Source organism: Bacillus rossius, chromosome 11 (assembly GCF_032445375.1).
Source record: "Bacillus rossius redtenbacheri isolate Brsri chromosome 11, Brsri_v3, whole genome shotgun sequence".
NCBI lineage: Eukaryota > Metazoa > Arthropoda > Insecta > Phasmatodea > Bacillidae > Bacillus > Bacillus rossius.
Window position 1 is genome coordinate 931421 of NC_086338.1, and position 6951 is coordinate 938371.

General features: G+C 35.2%; 1 long non-coding RNA gene across 1 annotated transcript; it reads left to right on the forward strand.

Annotated features, from left to right (window-relative positions):
• Positions 1–845: 845 nt before the first annotated feature.
• Positions 846–6563, forward strand: LOC134536559 (uncharacterized). Its single transcript, XR_010075802.1, has 2 exons — positions 846–2552; positions 4794–6563. It is a non-coding gene; the product is annotated as an uncharacterized LOC134536559 (long non-coding RNA).
• Positions 6564–6951: the final 388 nt, after the last annotated feature.

The window sequence follows — 6951 nt, forward strand, 5'->3', positions numbered from 1 at the left end:
TTGACATTGAATGTCTGTATCTTTGTTGTAGATCCGGGCACAACCATTTTCATTAAGCTCCATTAATAAATAAAAAAATTTAGCTTATAATTTGACAATTGACTTGCTTTCACATTCTTTATAAAATATATAATCTATTATGAAGTCAAAATTATTAAGATTTTTAATAAGTTACAAAAAATATCTAAGAGAAATTTTATAACTGTGGTGGAGCAGATAATATACATTTAAACATGGAAAGGTTTAAATTACTCATGCATTTATGTGCCACCAAAATCACTCAATCGCGAATTTGACAGATAGTTATGTAATAATTAAAAAAGTAATACCTAATTTTAAACGTCAGCAGGCTGAAATATGTATCTGAAAGATTCAATACAGGCCTTCGCGTTACAACTCGTCATTAGTTACGTACAAAATCGGAAGGAAATTAAGAATATATATATATATATATATATATATATATATATATATATATATATATATATATATATATTGTCGCGGGTTGAAATTTTGCAGGGTTGTTGAAATCAAATTTAGGGACTTTACTGACGGGACTCTGGGCTGGCTGCTCTGTTCACTCGTCAGCGCAAGTGGCGTGACCATGTAATTGGGGCACGGGGCCGGCGCGGCGCGCTGCGGGCTTGCAGAATTTTGTTTGTTTGTTTGGCCGCGCGCTGGCGCAGCCACGGGCCGCAGTTACTGGGGCGCGCTGTCGTAACAAGCCGCGCGGTGTGGCCTGCACATCGGGGTAGAGGGGGGGTAGTCTTCCCAGATGTTCTAGTTAGTTGTTTAGTAAATTTGACTTCAATAACGAGCTTTTGTTATGCTAGGCGCGGCAGGGCGCGCGAATTTAAGCGCAAGTGATTGGTGACTCGGGGCTCACTCAGGCGGAGGCTATGCGTCTCACCTGTGGTCACGAGTTGTTAGTTCGTTCGTGATGTAGGAATTCAGGCTCACTCAGGCGGAGGCTATGCGTCTCACCTGTGGTCACGAGTTGTTAGTTCGTTCGTGATGTAGGAATTCAAGCTTTCGGGCGGAAGCTATGGTCGACGCCAGAGGCCACGAGTCGTTTAATTTAAGTTAGGTCATAATGTAGTCGTCAAGCTTTCGGGCGGAGGCTATGGCCCTCGTCAGGGGTCACGCGTCATAGTTTTTAAAATGTAATGTTCGTTCGGGATTTCAAGGGCAGGAGAGGCCCCTACGTTATTTTTTTAAAGTAATCGATCAAGAAAGGCTTTTCGGAAAATGTGAGTATGGACTTATCTTTGTTTTAATTTTAAGTATTAATTATGATTTGAGGTATTCGGAAGGACTAGGGAAGTGTTTAGTGAAGTTCTCTCATTCTCTCTCTTGTAAGGTCGTTCAATCGTTAAGGAAGTAAAGAGATTATTGTTTTAAATTGTAATCCCGCTATTTAAATGTTCTTTAAAATGATGTTGAGTATTTGACTTTAAGAATAAAATAATTTTAATTAAGTATTATGTTATTTTGCAAAATCTCCTTAGTTCAGCTCTCACCAGACATCCTGTACGGGATGACGAACCTATGATCCTAGGTACAGTAAAGTATTTTATGAAGTTAAGACTAGTTGATGCCAAGCGAGTTGTTTCTATGTAAAGAGCTACGATTCTCGCCCCCCCCTCTGAAGGTGGATCGTGACAGAAATGGCGGTGGCACCGGCTAGGTGCACGTGACAGAAACGGTAGAGTTCGCGGGATAGGTTCTATTTCTGGAGAGAGAGAGAGGTAGATTTTTATGTTTATTATTAAGTTAGTTTCAGCTTCTGATAGCAGGTTATTAAGAGTTTACTTGAGGAGAGGATTACGGAATTTAATCTAAGTGGAGGAAGTCTTTGAGATTTTTTTTTTTGACGTAACAGATGTTTATTTGAGGATACTTGTAAGGATAAAGTTTATAGTGATAAGTTGTTTTAAGTCGTTGAATTTATTGTAGATTTATATCGGGGATTATTACGTGAGGAGAATACGTTATAAGTTAAATGCTTATTAGAGATAATGCAAGTGGTTTAATTTAATTGAAGTTCATTTTAAGATTGTAGGTTAAGAGAATTATAATTTAAAATAAAGTTTTTTGTCGTAAATAGGAATTATTTTCAAGAGAAGTTTGTTTTGTTTTCGTGCGCGTAGGAGACGAGACGTACGAATTAAATCAGTCGAGGGAAGGATAAACGTTAGAAAGGAATTAAAGAGAAAACGAGAGTTTATGTAAAAGAGAGTTATAGAATTTATAGTGATGTTTTGTTTTAATAAGAAAAATGTTGAGAGTTGTTTCAGAACGACACGTCAGTGGACGTGGCAGAGTGAACACGTGACGGGGAGGTGCTGAGACCTAGCGGAGAACGGAGGAACCGCAAGCGAGGGTTGGCGCACCTGATGGAATTCGGTGACGTCACGGGCTCATACGGAGACGTGGACAGGCCGTGACCTTGTTTTGATCAGCTGTACGGTAACTTAGCGATAAGAAAATAGACTATTGGTTAAATACATTTAAATTTAAGTGTGTTTTAGGAGAAGAGGAACTTTCAGTATGTAAGTAATTTAATTTAAGAAGTGTATGATGTATAGGCTAGAAGTGTTTCGTTGTAAGTTGTTTATGTTTTTGTTAGTTAAATTCTACCTCGGTTTTAAAAATATTTTTTTGGGATTTGTAAACATTATTAAGGAGGTACACTATAAAATCGATAAGCATTGAGAAAAGTGGGAAGGATAGTTTTTGTGTGTAGAGGGAATTTACTCCAAGGGAACAGAGAGACAAAATTAATGTTTTCTTTAAGGCGAGGGACCCTAAGGTGAGGTGTTGTGTCCCTGGGAAGAAAGGGAATTGTAGCGCAGACCATAGGAGATGGGCTGACTACGGAATTAAGGGTCAGGAGAATCCTGAGAGTTGTGAGTAGTTTGGGGCAGGAGTTCCCCATGGTAGTACCGAAGTGGCTATCCTGTATGGGATAGGGTACCATTTCAATGAAGTTTGTTGGTGGGGTTAGAGCCCCCTGTGTAGTGGGCGTATAGCAGATAGGCACTACAGTGAAATTTTTGGTTATTTTGTGAGGTAAATTCCCTGGAGGTTAAGTAAGATTGGATTCAGTTAGGAAGGAGGGAAATGAGAAACATTGCTGTAGAGAGTTAGTGTACTTGCCTAATGTGAAATTGAATTTTACTAAATTAATTTAGGAGAAAGTTTTGTTCGGTAAATAAATAATAATGGAAGATAGCTAGATAATTAATTAATTTTTTTGAGTAAGGTGTTTTAAGTAATGAAATAAAATAATGTGAAGAAGTTTGAATAATTGGGGAGGAATTTCTTTAAGAGTTTAGATAATTGTTTTTGAATTTATTGAGATATTCAGCCAGTGGAGTTTGAGTATGAGAGATACAGTGAGATTTCAAGGAAATTGGTTGTTTATTAATTAGGACGAATGAGATTTTATGATTTAGAGTCAGTAAGCATAGTTAAATTTACGACATAATATTTGTTGACAGTTTACAGTTATTAAGGAGAAAACAGAGTAATCTATTTATTTTTATTTTAAGGGTTTCAAGATAAGATTATGAATTTTTTTTTGAAAGTTTCTTGGGCATGTTTGAATAATTTTTATTTGGATTTTAAGAAATTACAGAGAAAATTTAATTGATTTACATTAGTTTGGAAGTATGGTGGTTTAGTGTTCGATTAGCCCTAACTTGATGGTCGGATCCCAAAAGAATGCCGTAAAACCGATAGCCAATTGAGAGGAATGCGGTAGGCGCTTGTGTAGAGAGGGGTTGTGGGAAAACTCCTTGGGACTGATGGCAGATCAGGGGCCCTAAATAGTGTGTGATGCTGTAAAACCAGTGCAGAGAAAGCCTGGTATGCTTAAATTTTTGGGCACAGGTTATGTAAACCTGGGGTTCCATGGGATTTAGTCATGTTAGCTGCTGTGAGACATTAAGATTTCCAGGCTCCATAGTAAATTCAATGTAAATTTTTGTTTTCTTAAAATAATAAATTTGTTTTTAATTTTTTTGAGATATTTGATTTGTAACAGTGAATACAGACCCCGAGGAATAAGAGTTGTCATGCTGTGAGAGGAGAAGGTGGTAGGCCTAAAAGGGTACAGGCACCACAGAGGTTATGTGCATTGCATAATTTAAATATAAGGAAACTTGAGAATTTGAAATTTTGTTGTTGGGTTGGACACCCATAAGAAGAGTATAGGCAGAATTTTTATTGTTATGAGATGTCTAATTTAATTGAAAAGAAGAAAGTTTAAAGATGCAAGGTAACATTATTATTGTAATAATTGAAAGAGATTAAGAGGTAGAGAGAAATAGGCAGTTTTTGTTTGTAAGTACTAAAGTTTACATATAGAAATTTAGTAACTAAGAATGAATAATAAGTTAAGTCTAGTGTAAAAGTTTTTTTTTAAGTTTGTTAAGTTAAGAGTCACAAGTAAATTTTTTTTTAGAGAGAATGTCTTTGATAGGAAGTATTAGAAACTTATGGGAATTTTAGGGTAACATAAATAATGTAGGTAATGAATAATAAATATATGGTAGGTCTTAAGTTAAGATTAACATTTGAAGCAGAATTTAATTAAGAAGAAGGAAAATAAATAGGCCTAATGAAAAGAACAAAAAAGTATTTTATGGTAAAGCATTTTTTTTAAGTAATAAACAATGAATAATAATGTTGTTTCAGGGTAATGTGTACTAATAATACAATTTTTTTTTAGGACCAAAGAACAGGAATTATGTAATTTAAATTAACATGTATTTTTGAAACTGTTACAGATTCCTTAAGATGAGCTGAGCAGCAGTCCAGTTTACAAGATGACAAGAGTTCGAGAGACAAGATACAAGATCACTGAAACAAGAGCCAAGACTGAAGATTCAAGAGAAGAGAAAGCTGGCAGCCATGGACTTACAAGTGGAGATTAATAAGGTCATGTAAAGTTTTATTTTTTTTTATGGAAGACAGTAACTGGAGTTTTTTTTGTTATAAACATTATTTACAGAACTTTTTAGGTTATAGTAATGTAATGGAACTAGTGAGTTGTGGTAGCTGTCAAAAAGAACTAATACCTTAAGTTTAATTTTTAAAGTTAATTTTCTTAATTTACAGAGGGATTAGTAGTTTTTTTTAAAACCTTATTTAGGTTGGAATTTAAATACAATAGCTTATTATAAATGTGTACGAACAGTTCAAGTTCACAGTACTGATAGGTAGGTCAGATGATCTTATTGATTTTGATGATTTGTTGTTTTGAGTTGATTTTTAAGTGTTGTGAATTAGACAATGAAATAGTTCTGAAAACTTAAATTATTTCAAGCTAAGAAATAGTAAAGTTAATTGTAACTCAAAGGACACCAGAATTTAATTTTTTTTTGAATTAGTAATGTTTGAAAATTTTATACTTTACAAGAAAGGTTATAAACAAACAGATCGGATGGAACAAGGATGCAGTAAATCACAATTTCATTTAGAATTATTGATTAGCTTTTGAGGTTATGAAGTAAAAGTAATTATAGTTTAAAAGTTTGAATAAAAAAAAAATGTTTTTTTTTATTTGTTTGAAATAGAAAGTTTAAAAGTTAATTAGTCATGATCTAGGTGGGTGATGGGGTGGGAATTGGCCACTCTTTTTCCCTATAACCTCCCTAACATGGCCTTCTATTACAACTAACAGAAATAAAGAAGAAGAAAAATGAAGAATTATTAGTTAGAATGTTTCTTTCATGAAGATACCTGATGAACTTTTACTGTTTGGAAGAATAGAAGCAAGGTTAGTCAGATATTTTTACTCAGAAGAAGAAGAAGATAAAGCAGTTTTATGACTCGACAAGCCAGAGATTGGTGTTTCCCCTCTGCGCTTCTATTGACTACGTTGTTTACTCTCATGGGATAGCTGGTTCGGCACCATGGAGAGAGATTGGTGGGCATTGTGGTTGCCCCCAGAAGAAAAGAAGAGTAGAAGAGGTTATGGGTGGGTCATGTGAACTGACCTTCAACCCAGTTACTTCGTGGGGACTATTTGCTGTATAGAGAAGATCAAGACTCAAGAGTTAGGGAAAATCATTGGAGGTCATGTTTCCCTTCCTTAAGTTTTTCCTATCAAATTATTTGCCTGATTAGATTATGCTAAGGGTGGGATACTTTATGTTAGCAGTTGTATTAATTAATTTTATTTTTTTGTGTGTTTGCATCCTTGCCCATCGATTGCAGTTTAGTAGTTAGTTTTGTATTTGTCAGGCGTGATGGTAATGCCTGTTGATGATGTTTCAGAATTGTAATCTGTTCGTGATGAGGATGGCACAACTCCGAAGCAGATGTGGGGAGAAGTTGTGAGCTGCCCTGGAAGCCAGTCCAGTAGCTGTTGGAGTTGAGTGGTGTTTGCTGATGGCCAGCCCAGGGAGCTACTCTTCTCGACAACACTGACTTCGAGGAGTTGCACCAACCTTCACGAGATAAGAGTTTAATTAATTGAAACACTGTAAGGACACTTAATTTTTTTTGAAGAACGAAAGAAGTATGGTAATAAACGGAAACCGAAAAAAAAAAAATAATAATAATTATCAAGAATTTGCACATTGTTTAACGAATACTGAGAAACTAAGAACATTAATTTAATTTGTAAAGAGAGCTTCACTAACAGAACAATTTTTTTTAGAATTGAGAACTCGAGCCTCTGAAGGTTCCTGTGAGAACAAACCAGATAAAAGTTTTACATTTAATTTTATGAATACTTGTTGTTTTAAAATAAATCTTATGCAGAATCTAGATGTATGTTCAGACAGCAAGGAACTAAGAAAATTATTATTTTTGTGAAATGAGGAATTTATAGTTATGGTTTAATGGAAAAAGACAATTTGTAATTTTGAGGTAGCTCGATGGGGCTCGAGCTCTGTGAGGGGAGGGTTATGTCGCGGGTTGAAATTTTGCAGGGTTGTT